The 23,465-nt window shown below is 40.2% G+C and overlaps 1 protein-coding gene across 1 annotated transcript in view; it reads right to left on the reverse strand.

The window, feature by feature from the left end:
• Positions 1 to 288: 288 nt before the first annotated feature.
• Positions 289 to 23,465, reverse strand: part of LOC137469400 (uncharacterized) — a 135,909-nt gene continuing 112,732 nt past the window's right edge. Inside the window, exon 2 of the mRNA XM_068182102.1 lies at positions 289 to 304. The gene's annotated coding sequence lies outside the window, so the exon portion shown is untranslated. The remainder of the gene's footprint in view (positions 305 to 23,465) is intronic.

The following is a 23,465-nucleotide window of genomic DNA, read 5'->3' on the forward strand; positions in this document are numbered from 1 at the left end:
ACTGAATTCCTTGAGAGGAAAAGACCTATGGCCATTGTGTGCTCCATCATGGAGACCAATCTGCCAAATCACTCTTATGAGTCTTACCCATCAAAATGATACCCATGGCATGATGAGTACAGCTTAATAACTTCAGGATCATAATGGTCAATGAGTAGTCAATCAATTAATTGACAGCTTAAATTAATATTTTGCAGCTCATTCTAAAGACTTGAGGGTAACCCTGAGAACATCTCTATCTACCATATCTAGGAGGGAGAGGGAATATCAGGTGGCTCAGGGCATTAGGGGGACAGAAACCACTCTGAGGAGACAGACAGAGTATCTCACTAAACATGAAGTTTTTCAAGCCTGAAAGCAATGAAGGTCAGTAAATGGTAAATGTCACTCGCAGATACCTTTGTTTCCTTTTCTGCCCATGTTTATTGAACTGCAGTTTAGCTTCATCACAGTTGTAGCATACTTATTTCATGGTTATACTATTCTTACATTCAAAAGAGTGCTGCAAAAAAAGGCAGTCATTACACATGAATGTTGCACACACATGTTTGGTTTGACAAGGTATCCAGCATGAAGATAATTCTACTTAAGCCCTGTATATGGCCGCAACTGAAGATTCAGCTGGGACTAGGCTGAGCTGTTGCATGAAAAGTTCTAACATGAAAACTGAATATAATGTTTTTTCTTCTGAGTGCTGTCAGGTAGTCCTGCTGTGCTTTTTTTTAAAAAAGCAGTGGCCACTTTACCACTCATGACTAAAGTATAATCAGTCCTATTGTTGGTGGAAACACCATCCTGGGAGATGTTTAAGAGGTGTCAGATCTAGTGCTGAGTGATGTGGTTTAATGGATGAGGGGTTACAGTGGTAGTGCTGGACTGATGGTTGGACTGACTGATCTTAAAGGTGTCTTCCAACCTTGATGATTCTATGAAACATCAGCAATTCAACTGTGTTTTTGACAATACTATCACAGACCAGGAACTCTGCAGTAGGTAAAATCCCTTTCCATTTAAAGCCAATTTTTTTAGATGCTCTAAAATTCACTGGTTTCTCATTTCCTAGAAACTGCATGGTATTTCATTAACAGAGAGCAACACTAGCCTACCTGGAGTCATTTGAACATAGGAATCATGTGACATATTTTATCTCCTCTTTCCCCTCTCTTTACCACTCGCCAAAGTTGGGAATTAATCTCTCTCTCTCTCAGATTTTCCTCACAGTTGACCAGCCAGTTCCAGGCTACTCGTGGCTTCCACTGCTTCACAGAGAAGGAAAGGAAGCACAGTATTAACAATAAAACAAAGAACTGGCAATTGTAAGTAGCTGTGAACCTGATAACCCAAAAAGTAATATTGTGTGTAAACAGTGAGAATGCACAAGGGTCTGTAGATTGACAGCTTTCACTGTAATTGGAGGATTTCTGAAGATATTCAATATTCAGCCAACATCCTTTCAGATCCAAGTAGGACAGACAGGAAGGGAGTAAAGCATCTTGGTAAAGTCTGCCTCTGTCACAACACTTTTAATTGGAGTGGGGAAGAAATTTGAAAACAGTCTGAAAGTTGGAAAACAATCAGAATTTCCAAAAGAAAAACAAACTTCACATATGAAAACTTATAGGCCTGGGATCATGGAAAAGGGAGAAAGTTTGAGGCCTTGGTGACTAGAATACAGGAGTGAGTGGAGAGGGAAGGTGTTGTTGGAAGAGGCTGAGGAATGGGGATTCGAATGCACTGAGCATGAGTAGAAAATGGTCACTGACTGCTATGAGCAGATAACGGTCACACTGCCAGATCCTGAAGGGCAAAACTGAACAGCCACTCACTACAATTATTCCTTCCTAGGATCTTTTTTTTTCTTTGGATACTTGAAGTTTGATGAATGTGCTTTATTCTAAAGGCAGAGAATAAACTGAGCTCTGCATTAATCAGGATCATTAGGGAAATTTTGGCAGGATTATTTTTACTTGGAAGAAATATTGACATTTATTCAGGGACATTTTTTTTTCTACTGGGTTCAATCAAGAATTTCTTGTAGACACTAGAGACAGCCCTGATATCACTTGCTGAGGATCTACCTCAGATATATTCTCTTAGATGGCAAATTCTGCAGTATATATATATCTGCTTGTATCTACCTAGCAAAACAGAATGGTAGTCTCTGGCAAGGTTCCTAAATAAAATTTTAAGATAGCCGTGTGATGCCCAAAATGATTTTTCCTTTTGCTATCTGAATAATCCGAGTTCAACCACTGCCCCGTCTCCTTCTAGACAGCCAGTCAGAAACAGCCCAAGCTTCTTATGTGTCATCATGAATGAGAAAAAAAAAAAAAAACAAACAGCCGCAGACTAGGAAGTTATTCACAAACCTTGAGTGCTGGTCTCTTCCTCTCTGCTAAACCAGAGAATGATGAACTCAGGGACCTTCTGCTTGCTGAGGATTGTGCAGTGAATGCTGGTATGCTGTGTCTGGCTTGGTGGGATCCTTTGTAGAGCAGATACTGTGGATTTAAGAAGTAAAGAATCTTTGATTCACACTTCACTGGTGGTCACAAGTCAGTCTCTTAACTTGATATAAATGGTCTCCATAATTCCAGGTTATTAAGCCTATCAGGAAATAATGTTTTTTGGTTGGTTTCTTTTGTGTGTGTGGTTTGGTTATTTTTAAAGGATTTGCTTTGATCATTAACCAGATGCTGGAACGTATTTGATTTAAAGTCTTCATGATAGCAAGGATTGATAATCTGAGCTTTCTTGCTTCTGTCAAGAATATTTTCAAGTCAGCAAGTTGTGTCTGCAAGCTGTTACCATCTGGTGATAGCTCTCAGTTTGCTATGTAAGGAACAGGACTTTGGCAGGCTTTCTCACAACATGGAAATGTAGTTATGTGGCAACAAGGATATCAAGTAGTGTCTGTCCCTCTGCACTCAGTGTCGAGGACATCAGCCACGGTGGAGATGGGGCGTGGGGTGGCAGGAAGAGCCAGGCACCCTGGGAAAAGGGGAGAGGAGGGCAACAGGGAAGAGACTGGGGATGGGATGAGAAGGGTAATCAGGGAGGAGGACAAGGAGGATTCAAGTGAAGAGATAGATAGGAACTGATCATGGGAGAGAATCGGGGTGGCAGGAAGAAAGGAGAGCTCATTACCAGGATGGCAGAGGAGTTTGCCATCCTCCAGGCTCCATGAAGGGCTGAGTCTCAGCTGAAGAGCACCTCCTAGGAAAGGAACAGATCCTCTGCTCTTACCTTCTGACATGAACAGGGTTCCCAAAAGTCCACAGGTTATTTTATTTACTGGTGAAATAATGAGGGCAGATTCTGTCTCTGACTCTTCCACACAGCAACACAGAGAGCTGGCTCCAGACCACCCACAAAGCTCCATCAACAGTGAGCCAGAAAATTACACCAACTCAAGAGGCAGGCTCCACGTCTTGCTCTCATGGTGATATACCATTGTGGACATTTGCAAAAAATTTATTTGGTGGCTGCAGAATTAGCTGTGGTGCTGAGATCACACACACTGGTCACTGAGGTAAAACCAGTGGAAGGAATAATGAGAAGCCATTATTTCTTTGAGTCTATTGTGCAGGATGAGTTTCTCTCAACATCAAGAAAGAAGCAATACAAATACTTCAATTTAAAGTAGGGAACCCTAAATTTTCATGGCAGCAGCAGCTTTTCTGTGGTACTGCAATAGTAACTTGTTGCAAGAGAGTCAATATCCTTGGCAGTTAAAATAAAAATAAAAGGATCTCTTGATAAAGGATGATGTTATAGCTCTGGCCTCACTGTCAGTGGCAAAACACCTTCCCAGTGCTCTATAAAGGGCAGATCTTAACTCTCTTTTGAATACTATTAGAGAACAGATTTATCTTTTGCTAATTTGCAGATTTGTCTGCACATCTTTGTCCATGTTGTGCAATCCAATTCCAATCTAATCCTCCCTTGGTGATATTTCACAAAAATCTTAGTCTGATTATGCCCTAGTATCCAATTCATTTTGGGAGATGTTGCTTTTCAGACTTCCCCTACATTACAAAATGTTTTAAACATTATGTTTGGAAAACATTTAGAAGCATTTCTCCTCTCCTACCAAATAACTTCACAATTAATAAAACTTTTGTTTTCTTTGAAATCAACAATATGGTTTCTGCAGGTAAAATACCACTGGTGGAATTAAAATCATCTCATGCTACGGCCAGAGAAAATTTAATAATATTTTTTTGTTTGGTGCACTTGTGTGCACAGAAGATAAAGACAAGAAAAACCCCAAACTTGCTGTTTTAGGTTTAATCTGGTATGTGACCACAGTTATCTAAGGGGAAAGAGCAAGGAGCTGTAGAAAGAATGAATGGAAGTGGGGAAAAAAGGAGAAAAGGAACTATAAAACCTTTTGCAATCTACAGAGAGAAGTGCTGGCTAAAAGCATACAGGAGGCCTTTTAGGCCAGCTCCCAAATTCCTCCTTCTTTGAACACTTTGTAAACAGATGTGGAATCTTCAGCACAGCTAGGGGTGATGGATGAGAAGCACTGACCATAAGTATTTTAGGAGCCAACAGCCCTTTAAAGAAAAGATCTAGGCATCCAGAAGAAGGAAGACTGAAATTTAACAGATTTAGATATCACTTGGTAGAACACAACAATGTATGAACCCGATGTGCGCCCTGACTGCACTCTATCTGACTCTCTGGGGAATACATGGGGATAATTAAATACCTGTAGAGGGATCTGTTGGGGCCTGGCCAGCTCTGCTGGGAGCTGCTGAACTAGCCACAAGCTAAACATAGTGAGCCACAGGCTTCATTTTACACCCAGCCCAAAGCACTGCTGCAGCAACCTGGGTGGGAGCTGCAGCAGCCAGCCCTGGGCTCTTTTGAAGTCTGATGCCTACAAACCTGTGTATGCCACTGTCATCCCTCCCCTTGCTGCCAGCTTGTCTCCTCCAAGCTCTCAGGAAGATGTGAGGTCTTCAGGAGGTGACAGGAACACTGAGACAGGCTCATTCACTTCATGTCAGAAATCCAGGCAACCAAAATCTTATGCTTAAAATGCCTGTTCTTTCTGTTTCTTTCTTTGAATCTTCTAGCTATTCCAGACATTTGACCAGCCAAGCAGATGAAAACAAACAAAAAATAATCAAAGCAACCCAAAGACCTGTTCAAAGTAGTTTGCAGGCGAAGGTTTGGACAATACAGTTGCTGTTGCTAATTCTTTATTTTCCCCTCATCAAAAGCAACAGCATGTTCTTTATCTTCCCAATGCCATCAAAGCAACTGAGATAAGAAGGAAGAGCCACTCCTTACCTTCATACACATCACAGTGAGCTCACAGCATTGCTTACAGTCTGTGGAGTAAAGGGATCTATGAAAAAAGATCTCTACCCCAAGCAGGTATCAACAGAGAGTTTAGACTTGCCAGGCATGGAGATTTTGGGGGAGGAGGAGAAAATATTATTCACTTTGGAACCCTATTAAATTTGAAAACATTTACATTATATTAGCATGCCTAAATTTGTTAGAAAGAGGAATTGAGGCAAGGCAATATACATGGATAAAATCCTAGCTTAGAGTAATGTGTTGACAGAAACGGATAGAAAACTTCATCATTCTGGTATAGTTCATTTTGTTCTGTAATATGCTAGGCCAATATAAACAATTTGCCACCAGTATAATTGCCTGTTCCCTTGAGTATTTTCTGTGTTGCTGTTTCAATTATACCACTGTAGTTAAAGTGGCAAAATTATCAAAGACAGACAAGCCTTTTTAGAGGAAACTCAAACTGCCTGCCAAATAAGGATTTGTATTGCTCAAATAAACTCCACGCAAACAAAATATTCAAAGGCTTCCAGCCAATAAACGTCAATGATATTAGTTCATAGACTGCCAGCCAGTGTGGGCCAGCTGTGCAGGGGCAGTCAGGGGCTCAAATAAGGAGATGCAGCAAGTGGAGTCTGCAAAACTGCCTAACCAGTGCAGGAGGCAAAATGCCACCAGCTTTCCCCAAATGTGTGTTGTTACACACCTGTCTACCTTTGCAGCCCCGCCCTTAGAGCATGAATTTCAACAACAGACTATGCTAATGCTCTGGTAAAATAAATTTACCCACCTAATCCTCACAACTGAAAGTATCCTGAAGTAAAATACAAACATCCTTTGAAAGTATCTGAGGCTATCCATTTAAAATTCCTGTCCATTTAAAATTTCTATCCATTTAAAATTACTCATCCATTTAAAATTTCCCATCAACAAAACTGTTTGGATTTCAATGGAAGGGCCGTAACAAGCCAGGGAACTTAGGTCAGGTCACACTGGAGACTGTCTCAGCCAGCTCCCACCTACTGCTCCCATCTCCAGTCCTTGCACGTGTTCCTCTCTTCCACGCTGAACTGCCTGCAAGGCAAATCTGACAAGGCATCCCTGGAGTCCTTGTCAGGACACAGAATCTGTACCACCACCTCAGCTGCATGCTGCAACTGCAGGTTGGGAAGGGCATCTCAGCTGAGTGAAACAAAGAGTGATCTTTCATCAGCAGGATTAAGAGCCAGGCTTAAATTAACACAGAGCTGCAGCCTGCTTTCCTGTGGCAAAGGTTGCACAGAATGGCATATCCTGATGCTTGAAACAGCTGAAGTGAACGAAGCAATAAAGCATTAAGTTTTTTGTGGGAAAGAAAGAGAGGTGTATGGACTAGGTGTCCTCTCAGGGTCCCTTCCTATCCTGCTCAAGGATTCTCCACTGTGAGAAGTAAATGCTGGCACACACAAGAGCAAACCTTGTGCTGTATTTGTTGGCAGAGTGCGAACCACCCTGTTCCCTTCTCTGTAACAGCTCATGTAGTACTGACAGCAGTACTGTGGTTCTCATGTCCCAGCTGTATCCCAGCATTAGAGGTCACAGTAAGCTTTAAACACTGAAGGATCAAAACAAAACCTTGACTTAAAGTTTATTGGTTTTTTTAAGAGGTGTTCTCACTGGAGAGGTGTATCCCAAGGACAATTCTTTCTCCTCTATTACATCATGCATTTTCTTGGGAAATGGGACACAGACTAAGATGGTTCCAAAAAGATGTTCTCATTTTTATCCTCATCTGATGTTTTTTTATTTGCAAATTCCCCAGAAAATTCTGTGGTCTAAGGAAAATCCCATCCTCTCTTCAATAATGGATTTGGTATTACTGAAGATACACTGGGAGATTTTCGAAGTACATTGATTTAAGTGTTCTTTGCGGTAATAGTTTAGCAAGAGTACAGATTTACCATTGCTGCATAGCTCTGAAATAGAACAGACTCATTGTTCTGCTACAATCTCCTCATAAAGCTGGCATCAGGCTCTTGAGATAAAACAAAGAAATTACTTTTTCATAAAATCATTCTATGTTGCAGGTGTACATGTCACATTAGTCACATTAATATTTCATGTTGTAACAGATTTATACATTTGATGCAAATCTCATCATTACCTCGTACAGCAACCTCAGATGAAGTGACCCAAATTCTACTCACTCAGGGCAGGTCTGGAAGAGATTGTTTTGGAATGATCTGCTCTGCTTGATCTGTGTGCTGTGGGGACAAACTATAGCCAATGTCAAAAACTCTCCTAAATGCAACCAAGTGTAGATTTCAGACCCCCAACAGCAACTAATTCACTCTGTTTCACCCATTTCTGGTCCAACTGGACTCTACTCCGTGCTAATATGGACATTGCTCTTCTGGGGCTCCACTGTGTCTCTCCTCCTTTTCCCCCTCTTTCCATTTCTATTTGTCACACTCTCTTTAATTGTCATTCATTTAAAAACCTATCAAACAGATTTGATTTAAGCAAGCTTTGTGGGGTGACAATTACCCAACATTTTCTCTGTCAGTTTTTTTGTTGCTAATTTTTAATATTTTGCTTTGCTTTAAAATATATTTTTCCAAATTACTGCAATTTCATATTTTCACTATGCCTTTTAGGGACATATTTGTGTCTGAATAACTCCAAGTCTTCTAATAACATAATTGAGTGTCTGATTTTAAAAATTTGCAGTATTAAGCAGTTAAGGACATCAGTTTTATGAGAAATGGAGATACTCAGGGGACTCAAATTACTTCTTTTGAAAGAAGATTTGGGGCTAAATTGGAACACTCCTGCATCCCACATATCTGTAATATTTGATGACCCACAATTTTAATCAGGTTAAAGAAAACATGGGGTTTATCTATGTGTGACAGAGAACATTGTCCTCAGACAGACCAGTGACAAATTTTAAGAGTATACTCAGTAACACAGAAGACATTTCAAAACATAATTTTAAGAGGAGATTTCATCCTATTTACCCTTTGGCAATTAAATTAGGAATTTGAGAATTCTACGGAGAAAGGGAAGCCATGTCTCCAGGTATCACTTTGGCCATTTAAAGTCCAAATCACCCACTGGAGATGCTCATATTTCTTGGTAGAGCACTCCGCTGCCTACAACAGCCTGTCCACTTGGAATTAGGCACTGATATTATAGACTTGCATCAACAAGAAATTAAATAGTTTTCTTTTTTGATAAAACATTCTCCTCTTTATAGCAGTGAGGACAACAAAGTCTTTTTGTCTGATATGTATTCTGTTTACTTCAGGTTTGAGAATGCATATTATCAAAGCAAATATTTGGAAGAGCCTTAAAAGTTTGGGGTTCTTTTTCTTCAGGGATTTCCAGGAATCTCTCAATGAGACTGACCGGGAGGCCAGAGCCTGGTGTGCCTGGGCTCTGTTCCCCAGTCTACCAGAAAACCTTGTGTGACCATCTGTGCTTAATATATTCAATCTTTGAAACACACAGATAACTGACCAGTACTGAAGGCTTTGACTCGAACCTATGATGCTTCAATTACTCTTGTGTAAAGCGTAAGTAACAACACTTCTCTAAATGAAAAGGGTGTTTTAAGTAGTTCCATTCCTAAGGAGAAAGGGCAGTGATATTTCAGTCAAGGAATCACTCATTACAATGTGATTGTGATATTATGACTCCATAGCTGACAGACATAATAAAGATCTGCAAGAAACTTGACTGTGCCTGCCAACATTCATTCAAGTTGAAAGTGAGTTGCAGTAGCATTATCTGAAAAATCAAATACTTATTCTTTGGCATTAAACCCCATTGTGATTTTAAAATATATGTTTTTCCCAAGACCACCAGGACAGCAGGGTCTGCATGAGGGCTAATTACTGATCTCTGACATACACAATTGTGCAACAGCATCTCGGCAAGGTTAGCCAAACCTCATGCTTTTATGTGTTTCAAACAGTGCCAGAGTTTCCTCTTCCAAGTCCAAGTTTGGCCTCCTCTTTATTTTACAATAATTCTGTGCTTGGGAATCTGAACAAAGGCCACCAGAAACTTGAAATCCAGAAATGAAGTCCAGAGTAAACAATAGACCAGAGTCAAGCTCACTCACTCTAGCCTGTTGCTGGCACAGACGTGTCATAGCATTTGCAAGAGTCCAGACCCCTGCAGATGCTCTTCTTTATCTCAGTTGTTAGATAAGGGTATGCCTTTCAGGATTGTTTTAGAGCCAAGATCATGCCCATGATTATTGAAGGAGTTTCTAAGAGGTTGTGAATTGAACATTGTCTCCCCATAGAAAAGCCTTGTTTTCTGTGAAATGCAACCTGCAGAAAAGCTGTCTTATGATATTACAGAAGAGTCAGTGTAATGTCCTCTGTCCATTATCAGATTCTCTGCCTACCTACTCCCTTTCCTTTTCTTTATACTCTCTCAAAAATTACATAATTTAAATCACTGATCATTTCTGGAAAGTTTTGACACATTTTTATCAGACAAGTCAGGCCTTTGTATCACTTTCACTGCAGACTGGCACTGAGGGATCCTCTGCCTTACAAATGAGCCAACACAATTCAGTGCAAGATCTTGTCGGGGCAAAGCACATTATGCTTGCATTGAACACTCTTCCTCACAGGCACTTCCAACTTTCCCACCATTCCCATCACAGCAGATACATTTAGCATCTCCTCCCTATAAGCTATTTGTTAGGAAAATACATATTTCCATTTTTCCAGAGTGTTTTAAATGGCCTTGTCCTACTCCATGCATAGCAATGGTCACACTACTAGGAGAGTAGAGGTTACTTCATTTTGCACTTCAGCATCTCATAGCTTATGATGCTATGATCTGATGATGAGAAAGGTATCTCTTTCCTCTGCCTGAAGCAGCCATGGGATTCATTTTCAGCCTAGAGATAGAAGTGGCTATAAGAAGATTGACATGGCCATGAGATTATTTGCATCTGGGTTTTTTTGCTGCTTGTTTGTACATGGTCAACATGTGAATCTACCACCTCTGTGTCACAAATCCTGAAATAACTTTTCCCTTCATCTTTCTCTCCTTCCTCAAAGGAAAAAGTGGTTGCAACAATTAACTTATGTAAAATAATGACTGTATTTGTAGACAGAGCACATTTTCATCAAAGCAAAGGGCTTTGAAGTTGACAGGAGAAGGACCTAACTGAATGCACAACACTATTGCTGTATATTAATACATCACCTTTGCTGAGTAAAACTTTCATTCCTGGCCTGCACCAACGCTACCAGTCAGGAAATAAACTGAATGGCATATGTTTTCCAACACCAATTCCAAGGTAATATGCGTCCACCTATCTTTGCAGAACATTTTGGGCAACATCAATATGATGGCAGTAGAAGAAAAAACACCAACATTTGCTGAAAGGCCTAGCTGAGACTGAAAAAGAAAAACTCCAAACCTCTGCCAAAGGCAGAGCATAAAGACTACAGTTCACAAAATATTGCCACAAAATATTGCTCTACAACTGTTGCATTTTGACACAATTGAAAAATATAATGGAGTTGAATGCAAATTAGGACTGGTATTGCTTCGTGTCTGCTCAAGGAATAAGAATGAAAGATGTTCAAAACATTTGTATCAAATCAGTGTGCCAGAAAATTGAGTTTGACTAAGAGAAATAGCCACAAAAGTCATTGCTGACAGCAGATACTTTTGTACTTTTCTATATCCTTTCTTTTTTCAAACTGTACTCCTAAAGAATGGACATTTTCCTCTTTGTCTGAAAAATCCCTTCCTTTTGGTAAAGTATCCCAGCAAATTAAGACACACCTTCACAATGCTCATTGCATCAGCTGTCACCTACTTAACTATCATCAGGGTGTTCTTTGTAGAAACATTCATACACTTTCTACCTCTGATACTCCTCCCACTGTAGTGCGCTGAACTGTTTCTGTATGCATTTGGCTCTCACAAAAGTTTGGTGGGGTTTAGCAGCCAATTAGTACCAGTTAGCCTGAACCTGAATTCTGAAACACTCATCCACAACCTCCAAGTTCTTCTATAAGGAGATGCCAGGTCTTTCTTTGGTTGTTCTTCCCCTTTGCTTTATCAGCTGGGTCCAGGAACCACATGCTTGGGTGATGTCTGCACATTTTTGGACAACCTTAGCACTAAGTCTGGCATTCCCTCATGACACCTGTACAATACCTGGACTGGTTGCCCACAAACTTCTGATTTCACAGAGTTTCACATAATCTGGCAGGACTTTCTATAGATGTAGGAGTCTGTCCTAAAACTATCATGATGGCTAACAGAGAATATGAGAAAGAAGTCTCATCATTCAACTTTGTGAATATGTTTGTAACTACTAACAGAGCTTCAAATGTAGAAACTGCTCTGCCTTCAGCTCTGCCAGGGCAGTGTAACACTGCTGTTACTATTTTTTAGCACAGCACAGGTACTGCAGCAATGCACCAGTGAACCAGACACCTTGAATACCGTACCCAGCACCTTGCCTCAGAACTATCTCGAGGGAACACCGGGTAGACTACAAGTGGCAGCCACTGCAGTTGTACCATTGTATTGTCAAGATTTACCTGGGTCAGGTGAGCAGTGGTCTGCTTGGTTGCGTGCCACTGAAAGGAATGGGAAACCTGAGGTGGGGAAAAGCTGGTATAGGTGCAGCATCAGGCTGCTCTCTCAAAGACTCTGGAGAGCAGCACTACAAATGGTGGTGAATATATGACTAGTTACTTACTGAAGCTATGGGAAATATTTTCCAGGCTGGTCCTACAAAAACAGATGGGAATATACCATGATGGGAAAGACAGTAATTCCATTGAGTTCATTCATTTCACTGAAACAGAGAGAGCCCATGAGGAAAGACTGCAGAAGCAGCTTGTGCCATCCTGCAGGCTCCTTAGCACAGGTCCACAATTGGTGGTCGAACCCTGTAACTCTTCTCTCTGATCTCTATGGATTAAATGAAGCTCATCAAAAGATGAAAGCATCCAGAGGTCTGTGACAAGGGAAAGAGCTGAAAAGAGGCCACAGCAGGTTCATGAAACCTGTTTGTGTCTGCATGGTAGCATTAAGAGGAAATCAGCTCTGTCACATTGAGACAAATAAAAACCCATATTTCACTCTGGCTTTCCATTTCTAAAACATGGGTTGTCCATAACATCTCTCCCTTAGCTTTGCCCTGGATTAAGCCAGACAGCTGCATACATTACATCATTATCCACAGAGAAGCAAGATTGTCCATGTTCTAATAATATATTTTTAATAAATCCACCAATCCCTCACCAAAGGACCTAGGCAAAGATCTGACGAGTAAGACTTATTTACACAAGACTGACTCACATGGTGTTATGCCTCTTCAGAGAGGGCAAAATGTTCAGACATGAACTAATCAAGCAATTCCTGAAACTAGTGGGACATGCCTATGTGGTCCTTGGTTCATGAGGACACTGGATATGGGTGGAGATCAGCAACAAACCAGGGGTGAAGGGACAGGAGAAGGTGGGTAAAGGAGGAATGTCTCAGTGGCAAGGCAGGAGATGCGATTCTGTTGCAGAAAGACAAAAGGAGCAGGGTCCTTGAGAGGGGGAGAGGCTGTGAAGAGGGGACAACCAATGAGCTGGATCAAAAAGGGCAAAGAGGAAAGGGCCTTGCCTCTCCACTTCATCACATTCTTACACTTCCTACGTTTCTTATATTTAGCACTGAAATATCCAGCTGACATTATGACAGGAAAATCTATCCAGTTAACTCACAGATCTCTGTGACTTCTCATCAAAGGGTTATGTCTACATTTTAGAAGGTATCACTTTAGCTTCTGATGCCAAGCCCCAGAGCCTCTGCCAGCATCATCAACACTTCCAAGTAGATGGGGGCTATAAGAGCTGCTGCTTGGCAGCTCAGCTGAGTGTGCCTGGTGAGGTGAGATGTGCAAGGTTCAGGAACAGTAGGGATCTTGCTTTATTCCAGCTGTACCTGGTTGGAGAAAATTTATCTCTTTCCTTTGTGGTTCTATAAAACACATGTGAACAACTGGACACGCTCACTAATTTTCTTCTCTCACCTCCAAGTTCAGACTCACCCCACTTCCAGCACATGGGCTTCCATGAACACTGAATTAGCAATGACAGCTTGGGGCTGAAAAACTTCAGGGTTTTTCTCACTATTAATCAGCCCTACACATGGCACAAATTGTCTCGAGGAAGATCCCACATATATTTCCTGCACAGCTGGTCAGTTAAGCCAGAACAGTTCCCCAAATTTGTCAACAGATGTGTCCTTGCAGGCATACACATAACATCTTGGACATTACTGTTTTGTCTTCAAGGAAGTAAATCTTTTTTTAACAGTTTTAGGTTGGATAAAAATGACTTTAAACTGGATTAAATTGTATTTTCTCTAGCAGTCAGCCTCATCAGCTCTGTAAGCAGTTAACTCATTCACTTCTGTGATGCCTTTTGGGCTAAGGTTTGTTATTTCTTTGTGCTGTTAATTAGCTGATAACAGTGGCAAGGAGTTGTGGGTGCCAAGGACTGCATTTCTCATGTGTTTGTGAGCGATAAAGTCTGCACAGCTCTGCTGAGGCAGAACAATAAAGCCCCTGAGCAATTAAGGAAATCTGATCAGTCCCACAAATATAAGGTGCAAGACCTCCTTTTGTCCAGGGATCTGGTAAGTGTTTCATGCCTTTATTCAAGAGAATCCAGTGGGGAAGCTGCCTCAAGAAAATGTTTATTAGTTGAGCTACTGAAGTTATGCCTAAGTAACAGCCCTACTAATCTCCCCTAAAGCAAAGGTGAGTTCATAACATAATTTGCTGAATTAGACCTACAGATTGGACTGCCAGCTCCTAGCAAGCATTAGCCAGCACCCAGGTTCCTCGGGAGCACAGACTGGCTGGTTGCACTGGTTACAAAGCTGTTTCCATGACCTGAGAAAGGAGAGCTTCACTTTTCCCAATATCATCATCATATTTCAACAAATGCCTTGGGAGTGTTCAGATTCCAGCAGCTGCTGTCTTCTCCCTGTCTGTTACAAAATGTCTCAAGCTCTCAGGACAGAGTTCAACACCTTCCTACAATCCACTCCTGGAAACCACTAGCCTGCGGAATATCAAAAAGTGATAGCCCAAAGTTTATTTGATCTCATCGAGTTCTTCAGGTGAAGGACTCATACTTCACAGCCCACTTGTGGTATTTAGTCATTAAAAGCAGAAAATCTTAGAGGATTTCCTCTTAAGTGTCTCCAATTCCCTCAGCAAGTTATCGCTGACGTTCAAATTTGAAAACTTACACAACTTTCTCATTCTAGTTCTTGGAAGTAAACCCTTGTGCATCACAGCTTTTGTGCAATATATACATTCTAAAGTAAAATTAATATCCTCTGTTTAGTCTGAATTCATTGGCTCCATGCCTAGAGTGACTAAGGAAATAGACTAGCATTTATAGAACAAAGCTGGAATTAATTCTGCTAGGGAAATGGACTGTGTTGAGAAAAAGACTTGAGAGGTGAAAACAATGGGACTCTCACTATCCAGAAGTGAAGAGTTGTCACATATAAACTGGAGTCTGGGAAGGAGAGACAATGTAACATGCAATAGCTCAGAGAATAAACGATCTGATCCAAACTCCTTGACTGCCACTGGATGTTTATATGTTTCTGAGAGTGATCTCAGATGACATCTGTATAAATTGAGTTTTTTACAGTTGCAGGCCCAAATTCCATTTTCATTCATCCTGGTACTCAAACAGAATCAATCCATCAGAATATAGACAGATGCACAGTTCTTACCATGGGGCAGACAAAGGGTGGCTCCCCTGTAATCTGTGTAGCTGTTCATACCTGAAGAGGATGTTCCACCCCACCCATTCAGAATGAAGAAGAAAAAATTGCTTTGCTTATCCGTTAAGCTCCCAATATAGACCTATTAAATGTTTTGGTCATGATTTTGAAACATATAAATGTAGTTTGAGGATTTTCATGGCAGACTCTGTAAGGCTGTAGTGGAGACTGTCTCACTGTAAACTAGGTCTATAGCTTTTTGCTATAACTTCAGCAGCATAAAAAAATCACATTGCCAGAACTTTAAAAATGCTTGAAAGAGATGGACTAATTAAGTGGTGCTAATACGTAAGCAGTTTAGGGTTGAAATACTTTTGGGGTTTAATAATGAAAGAGAATAATGAATATTATTATTGAACTTGGAAACAGTTTAGCTTGAAGGAAAATGGTGTAGATTGCAGGGTGCTTATACCTGTCTTGGAACCCAAACTTAATCACTATTCCTATAATAAATATTTCCATTAGCTAATCACTTCAAAGTGGTGACCTGTGTTTCTTTTGAGTAAAATAATGGTATATGAAAACAGCAACAATACAGGACAGCCCACCTACTGAGGGCAAATTGTTTTACACACTACAGGCTACAAGATAATCTGTCTTGATGTTTGCATTTAGACAGATTGACTCAAGAGAATGTGATAATTATTTATTCACAAACTCCATAGAATAAATGACTTTCTGCAGGAGTTAATATAACTTACATAGTTAACTCACTGACAAAAATGGACTGTTTGATTGCTCTTTTTTATTTGGTGAAGTTATCCACTAATCAAACAGATTTAAATGTTACTTTCTTGTGTGGTCATATCTTGTTGGAATCAGAGTGTTTTTAAGAGCAATAGCAGTCAGCAATGATAGCACGGGAATTTATAATTGAGAGAGTTTAGAAGTCTCATAGAAAATGGGTTAATCACATCCCTCAACTCTTGAAAGAGTTGACAAACAAGACCACAGGTAATTTTATGGCTCAAAAAGGAAAGCAAATTTGAAGGAAAGGTTTAACCATTCATAACCGGTTTGAGCAAGTAATAAAATTTCACCCATCATTAAGCTTTGATACTGCAATTAATAAAATTGCTGGGCACCAGATCTCTGTGTCAGTAAGACACTCTATGGATGCTGTTATTGGAAAACTGCTTCTAGGTCCCAAAATTATGATTTTCAGGTACTTTGTTGTTTGCTATCAGTAGTTTAAAATTATATTTGTAGATATGTGAGGCCTAATTATTTTCAACACTATTTCATAAGTCTGTAATTATTGATTTATGTATTTGTTTCCCCCTTCTTCCCATCCAAAAAAGTGCTGGTATTAAATATTAATAAGCATTAATAAATCCCATTTAATTAATTTTCAGTTATCAATACTGTGTTAACACTGATGAAACAAAGCTCTGTATAAAGGTAGACTTACTTGGCAATTCAATACTTCCCATTCTTTTTTAATGCCTTGGGAGGAGGCTTCAAGAGAAAAAATACTGCCATATGAAGTATATGCCCCCAAGGAAAAAACTGAAAGGTGAAAGATCGCAACTCAACAGCATCACTGAGTCTGCTGTGCCCCTGAGTGGAAACTTCCAGGCCACCATCAGGTGTCTTCTAGGTGGCAATGAGCACATTTATGGATCCTTGCTACTTTTACTTACCTGTCATGCATTGCACAATACTTTGTACTCCTAAATTGTGTAGATGCTGCTTGCAGAGTCTCTTGACACAGAGTGAAAGCGGATTGGACAGACATGACCCAAGAAGCAGAGAGAGGTACCTTCTCCATACCCTGAAGTAAGTTTACTCAGTTAACAGAATATTATGGGCATGATGTGGTTTGTCTCTTTATTCACATGCATATGACTTGTTTCCTTGCATTTTACCAAACCATTTACAATTGACTGGCAACTTTGAGCAATTTCTTTTTTTAAGAAACAGTGTGGGTAGTTTTGCCAGCCTCCTGACATTTTACTTCTAATGCCTTATGATATATTCCTCATTTACTTGCTGAGCTTGTTCTAAAATCGAGTCAGACTCTCTTCTCATATGTGGTTTGCTGTCCTACCTCTTTCTATTCTGCTGCATTCATCTTGGCATAGCTTGTTTCTTCAGTCTTTGCTTTCAGCAGAAAAACCTGCTTCCATGTGAGGCTTATGGTCATTACTGTCATAGTTTTAACTTTTACCTTGAGTTCCTGCACAAAGTCTGAGATCTGTTTTCATTTGCTGTACTGCTTTGGCAGAATAGTCTGTTTATTGCCACAACTGCAGTTTGCATGCAGAATTCACACCTAAAAGATTTACTAAACTCTCCAGATATACTTTATTCACATGTTTTAAACATAAATTGAGTTCACATAAGTAAAGTCTGTCCAATCCATTTCTTGAAACTACGTAATTTCATTTAGCACCTTCAGACAGTCACACTCCATTGATTTAGATTTTTCTTCAAGAACGACTGTAGAACTGTCATTTTTTCAGACTTATTTTTTTATTATGATGGTCATTATTATATGCATTGGTGAGAGAGTTTAGCAACCACAGTCTCACTTCAAATCCATTTTGCTCATCTCTGTGAAAGAAAAAAAAAAAAGTTATAATATCTTAATAGCAGAAGCTAGATTAACTGAAAGGATTTTTGATCCAGCCATGACAATTTAGGATATTGTGTGCATCATCAGAGCAATGGAAACTGCCTGTGTATGGATTGAGTTACAGTAAAAGAAAGGTGAATTAGGAACAAATTGTCATTTGTTCATGGGAATGAATAACATTAGCACATTGCTGTCAGCCTACTATGTCTTAGCTGCAAGTATGTGCACAAACATTTACTGCCAATAAGCTCATCTGCAGGAACCCATTAAGCTGATATAACAAGACATCTCAGGCTTATCTGCCTGCTCTGATGTGACATATCAATCTTGAGATAAGTCTCAGTAGTATATATCATCATTTTAAGTATTCAAATGCATTGCAGCATATAAATGCTGCATATATATGCATCAGCATATAAATGGAGCTCAGAAGAGTTCTTTACTAGCTCTCGAGTCAAATAAAGTTTTGAGTTAATGGAGTTTGCAATTTGAGCACACAACATGTATCCAACACTTTTTATATCTACATTAAAATATTAAAATTAAACGCTGTGATGCGACATGCACACAAATCCCAAGGGCTGTATTTTACTAGTGGTGTTGTTTCAGTGGTGTCTGAAGCATCTAGAAATGCTTTCCTGACTGAGCCAACTTTTAAAGTAGGCCCAAAACCAACAAGGAGACTGCCTGTCCTAACTCAAGAAAGGATGAGTAGGACTGTACTTGCTAATCAAAGATGACAGCCATAGCTGAATACTAGAGATAACTGTGACCTTAATGATGGTCACTAACAGCCAGGGCACCCAACCTCCTTGTATGGGACTGAAACGGAAAATTCTGAGGCACAACTGGGAAAAGGGAGTCAGAGTAGGACTGCTTTGCCTGCACAAGAGGTCTGAACTTGAGATAGGAGACAAGGGTAAGGTAATAGCAGTCCTGGGTTTTGTTACGGCCCAAAACAAAAAAAGCTTCTGCAGGAAGCGGCAAGGTTTGGGGAGCAAGGACATAACCTTTCTGACAGATGTGTTTAGACTTGGAGGTGGTCCTAATGCTTCTTTTGGAGTCATTTTGGTCAAGCAGTTTGTTTTTCCCAGGCCTCCCTCTTTCTCTGGACTGCTTTTTTAGAAGACAATGCAAAGCAAAAACAAACTGCAATTAAGTTCAGGTAACACTAAATGTCTGACCTGAATCCACAAACACAAGGGGTCTTTCAAGCTGAAGCTGGAAACTTCATCTCTATGACAATGGTCTCAGTATTACTTCAAATGCCAGCTGAGATCATCTAACAAAGAGAGACCACAGGTAATTGTGTAAAGAAAACAAGGTACTCTCAGGATGGAGTCAGACTTTAACTCTGTGTGGTCTGGTTTCTGTTGGCTTACAAAAATACAGCGTTTCATATGCCTGTTGCAGGACCCTGAAAGGATCGGTTATAACACAATCTTTTCCTAGTTCAACAAACAAACTTTAATACCCAGCTTTGAAAACTGAAAAACCTCCATCTTTCAGGTGTTAACAGTTCAAACAAAATGTCAGAACTTAAAAGGTGAGTTTATACTGTTCTATTTGCTGCAATTTGCATAGATACAATGCAGGGGAGACTTTTCTTTATGCTACAGGAAACAAGGAGTTTACATCAAAGAGCACTGAAAGGTGTTCTGTAAGTTCACAGAGCAAGAAACCCCTTTGGTCTACATATCTGGATGGAAATCTCATGAAAACAGGCTCTTCCATAACATTTCCAGTCATTTCTAATCCTAGCTGTCTCAGAAACATCAGAGTGATAACATTTCTCAAGTTATTTCAGTAGCCCTGGTTTTGGTCAGGCACGGGAAGCATGTAAACTTCACAAACAAACAGAAGTCTGACAGACAGAGGAAGCCTCAGAAGAAAGGCTTACTTCAGATTTACCTCATCTAGGGGGAATTTTTTTTATAATATTAATAAAGATGCTTTGTACTTTCATCCCAGAATCATGGGATTCCCCAAGGCCTAGTCTGTGCTTCAATTTTTAAACTATGCATTCTGTAAACACAGAGCTCCTTAATGCCATGGCTAAATCTACTTTTTCAGCTGTTCTACCTATGTGAGACATTTTGTACTAACATTGATTATCTTTTTTTACAGAACTAAAATAAAACTCTATCTGGGGTAAACTGCTTTGGCTGGAGGAGAGAAATATTTCAACATACACATAACTTCCCATCAGAAGGAAAATAATTAAAAGAAATCGCATGTGGTCCTCCTCCTGGGTGGCTGTATTTATTTAATTTTATTTTATTTTATTTTATTTTATTTTATTGATTTTTAATTTTTTTTCTGTGATCCTTTCTCAAACAGCAGTGCTGTGGGAGGTGGTGATGCTTTGCGTGCCCTTCTCTCCTCTTTACACATACTCTATCAGTAACAGACCCTGAAGACCTCATCTCTGCTTATTGTTGTTTGATTTCATACTTTTTGCATGCCTAAATTGGGAGATTAGAATTCAGCTTTCCTTTTGTTATTTCCTAACTTTTATTCATCTTAAACTTTTTGAACATTTGCAATCAATCCACTTGCTTCACAGTGGAGCCCGTGAAGCCCTAAGAGCTGAAAACACTGGCCCAGTATTAAATGATCAGTGAATTCTCTTTTCCAGAGAGTGGAGGTCAATATGGCAGATGCTGTGACATTCAGTAGCAGTCACATTGAAACATTAATTACACCTTTTCTGCATTTTCCCCACCAGTTTGTGATTTCATTTAGCAATTACATGATTACAAAGGGAAACTGCGTGTCCAGCTCCCATCACTCAGGTCAAGATAGAAGATAATTGCTTACACAAAATAATCTTGACAGCTTGTGCTTCACAGCAGTTTTCCTGTACATTTAAAGAGAACAAATTGCAGCCTGCAGCTCAGCATTGAATTTGCCAATTATATTAGCAGTCTAAAAAAAGCTGTTTGCCATTGCTCAGTAGTATTGCTTGCCTGGCTCCTGGACTTGTTCAGTCTTAAGTAAAAGCAACACAACATTGCCAGAAGGAAGAATGACACGCAGGCCTTCGAGACACCAATATTCCAAAATTAAGGAGGTTTGTTTGAAGTCCCTTTATGAAATATAGAGAGACAGTGCTACAAAGGAGAAATGCTGCTGGTCTGTGAGCAGACCAGGAGACTGGGCCTATGGCTGAAGAAACATTTCCAGTGAAAAACCCCTTTGATTCCGCTTGGCTTCAGCAGAAATGGATGGATCTGACCTCTCAGCAGGGCACTGCCCTCTGGCCCATCATATCACTTCTCATTCTTTCATTCTTCAAGATCATCAAATGCATTTACACTTTTACAAGTAATATACTTGGTACAAGGATATTCCCCACTCTCATGAGTAAATGCATTTTTTTTTAGTTATTTCCCATTTAAGATGGCCTCAGAGTCATCTGACTCTTGAATGGCTGAGGATTCCTCATAACGAAGAACGAGAAGCCAGATTTTGGGAACTACCAGCTGTAGGCAAACCAAGTGCAAACAAAAAGATCTGAACCTATTAACAGTAAATACATTTTCCAGTGGTATTTTGCTGTTAATGTACAAACCATGAGCCTAGCAGTGCTTCTACAGCAGACACTTGAGCTCCAGGCATACCTTTCCACTTAGAAAATCCAAGCAAGAGAAGGAAACATGATCCCATTCCCCCTTAAGGTACCTGCTCACTCCAGAGAGGCTAAAAGAGCCCTCTGAAAGATCAGTGCATTGGTGTCTGCCACAGATATCCTCTTCTTGCTGTGCCTCACTCTGGTTTTGATCTGGACTCCGGCAGATTTCAGTAGTAGGATGGTCATTCTCAGCAGAGTCATGCCTGAGCTCTGCCATGCCCAGGGGCAGCTGGCTGGCCTCGGAGGCAGCCCTGGGCATTGCCAGCAGCCAGGGCTCCTGCCCGCAGCGCCTGCAGCCAGGCACAGCCTCATGTGCAAACAGTCCTTCCCTCGCTGTCACTCCTGGTGGTGCTTGCTGCTGGCAGTGTGTGTGGCTGGCTCTTCCCACCAGCCAGGGCTGGAGCTGGCTGCCCTGCTAATTGTTCTTAGCTAGTTGTTCCAACAAGGTTTGTTCTCAAGTCATCTTTCCCACCACCTATTTTCTGCTTTCCTTGTTGATTTCCTGGCTGCTGCCCTGGTTTGCAGAGAGGCTCTCACAATAAACCCTGCAGTGATCCAACATGCAAAACCTATGGACTCCTCACTTCAAAACCAGAGGAAAACCCTTCAGGCTTTCATCCTCTGACCAGCACTTTCTTTCCCCCGTGTGAAAAATAGAACCATGTTTTCTATCTCTTTAAAATCTGATTGTTCATAAAATGCATGGTCCCTAACACAGAAAAAAAATTAATCTAATTATATTCTTACTTCATCCTACTCAATTAGCCTCTTCCAGACTCATTCCTTTAACTTTTGAACATATACCAACCAAGGGTACCTCTCTCAGGGTAATCAGGGTGTCTACTCTACAATCAAATCAGCAGACTTATACAGTGTCATTGCTACCATTACTTTTGGTGACTTACCTTTGATCAGTATTTTTATATTGTTATGCTCTTCTCCTAATGATGTAATATTTTTCAGCACTGCAGCATCCTTAAATAAAGACCATTATATGTGTGCAAAACATTACCAGAATGACACATCTCTCATTCAGATAACAGTTGAAGACTTTCTTCCAAGTGGGAGCTAAATTTCCTTTTCAGATCCAAAAACAGAGGCTTCCAATGTATAACTAAACCTTTCTTTCCTTCAAAGTTTTCAACTTTTTTTCCAAAGTACAGGTCACTAGAGAGTGGACTCTCCAGCTACTTCAGCTGAGTACCAAAACTTCTAATGGGAGTGTCTTCTTTTATCTGTGAGAGAAAGAGGAAAATGGGCAGAATTCTACACGGAATTTCACAATAGGTCTTGAAAAGCTAGCTTTAAAAAGCTTAAAAAGCTAACTTTATGTCCATACCACAAGAGGCAACAGAATGAATTACAGCAAAACTCTGGTAAGAGGCTAACAGATTGCAGAAAACATGTACACCACTAAACACTAACTAATCTGTCAGGCATATCAAGGAAAATCAAAGCTTATTACAACATGTGCAAATAAGGAGTTGATAAAAGTGTTGAACAGTGTTAGACACAGAACAGCCCACTGGGGAATTTCCATGAGAAACACATCCATTTGGTAACAATTCCCCATCAACAAACACTTTTTGAATTCTGCCAGCTAGTCAGCTCTTAATCCATTTAGGGTGTGCTATACTCACATTTTAGCTGCCATGGTGCTAAACCAAGTGACTTTGCAGGAATATACCTATGCTAAATCTGAATTATTATGTTTGTTAACCTATATGTGATTTCTTGAAAAACCTAAATAGTAGAAAATCTTTTTTCCACAAAATCATTTATGGCGTGTTGACCCAGACTGGATGCCACATGCCCACCAAAGCTCTTCTGTCACTCCCCGCCACAAGTGAACAGGAGAAAATATAACAAATGTTGCTGAGCTGAGATAAGGACCAGGAAAGACCATTCACCAAATACCATCACGGACAAAACAGACTTGAATGGGGGGAAAAAAGTTCAATTTATTGCTAATAAAAATCAAAACAGAATAATGAGAAATAAAAAAAATCTTGAAAAAAATCTTTCCTCCATCCCTCCCTCTGTCTCAGCTCTACCTCCTCCCACTCAGAGGTGCAGGGAGACAGGGAGTGAGGGTTACACAGT

Source organism: Anomalospiza imberbis, chromosome 1, assembly GCF_031753505.1.
Source record: "Anomalospiza imberbis isolate Cuckoo-Finch-1a 21T00152 chromosome 1, ASM3175350v1, whole genome shotgun sequence".
Taxonomy (NCBI): domain Eukaryota; kingdom Metazoa; phylum Chordata; class Aves; order Passeriformes; family Viduidae; genus Anomalospiza; species Anomalospiza imberbis.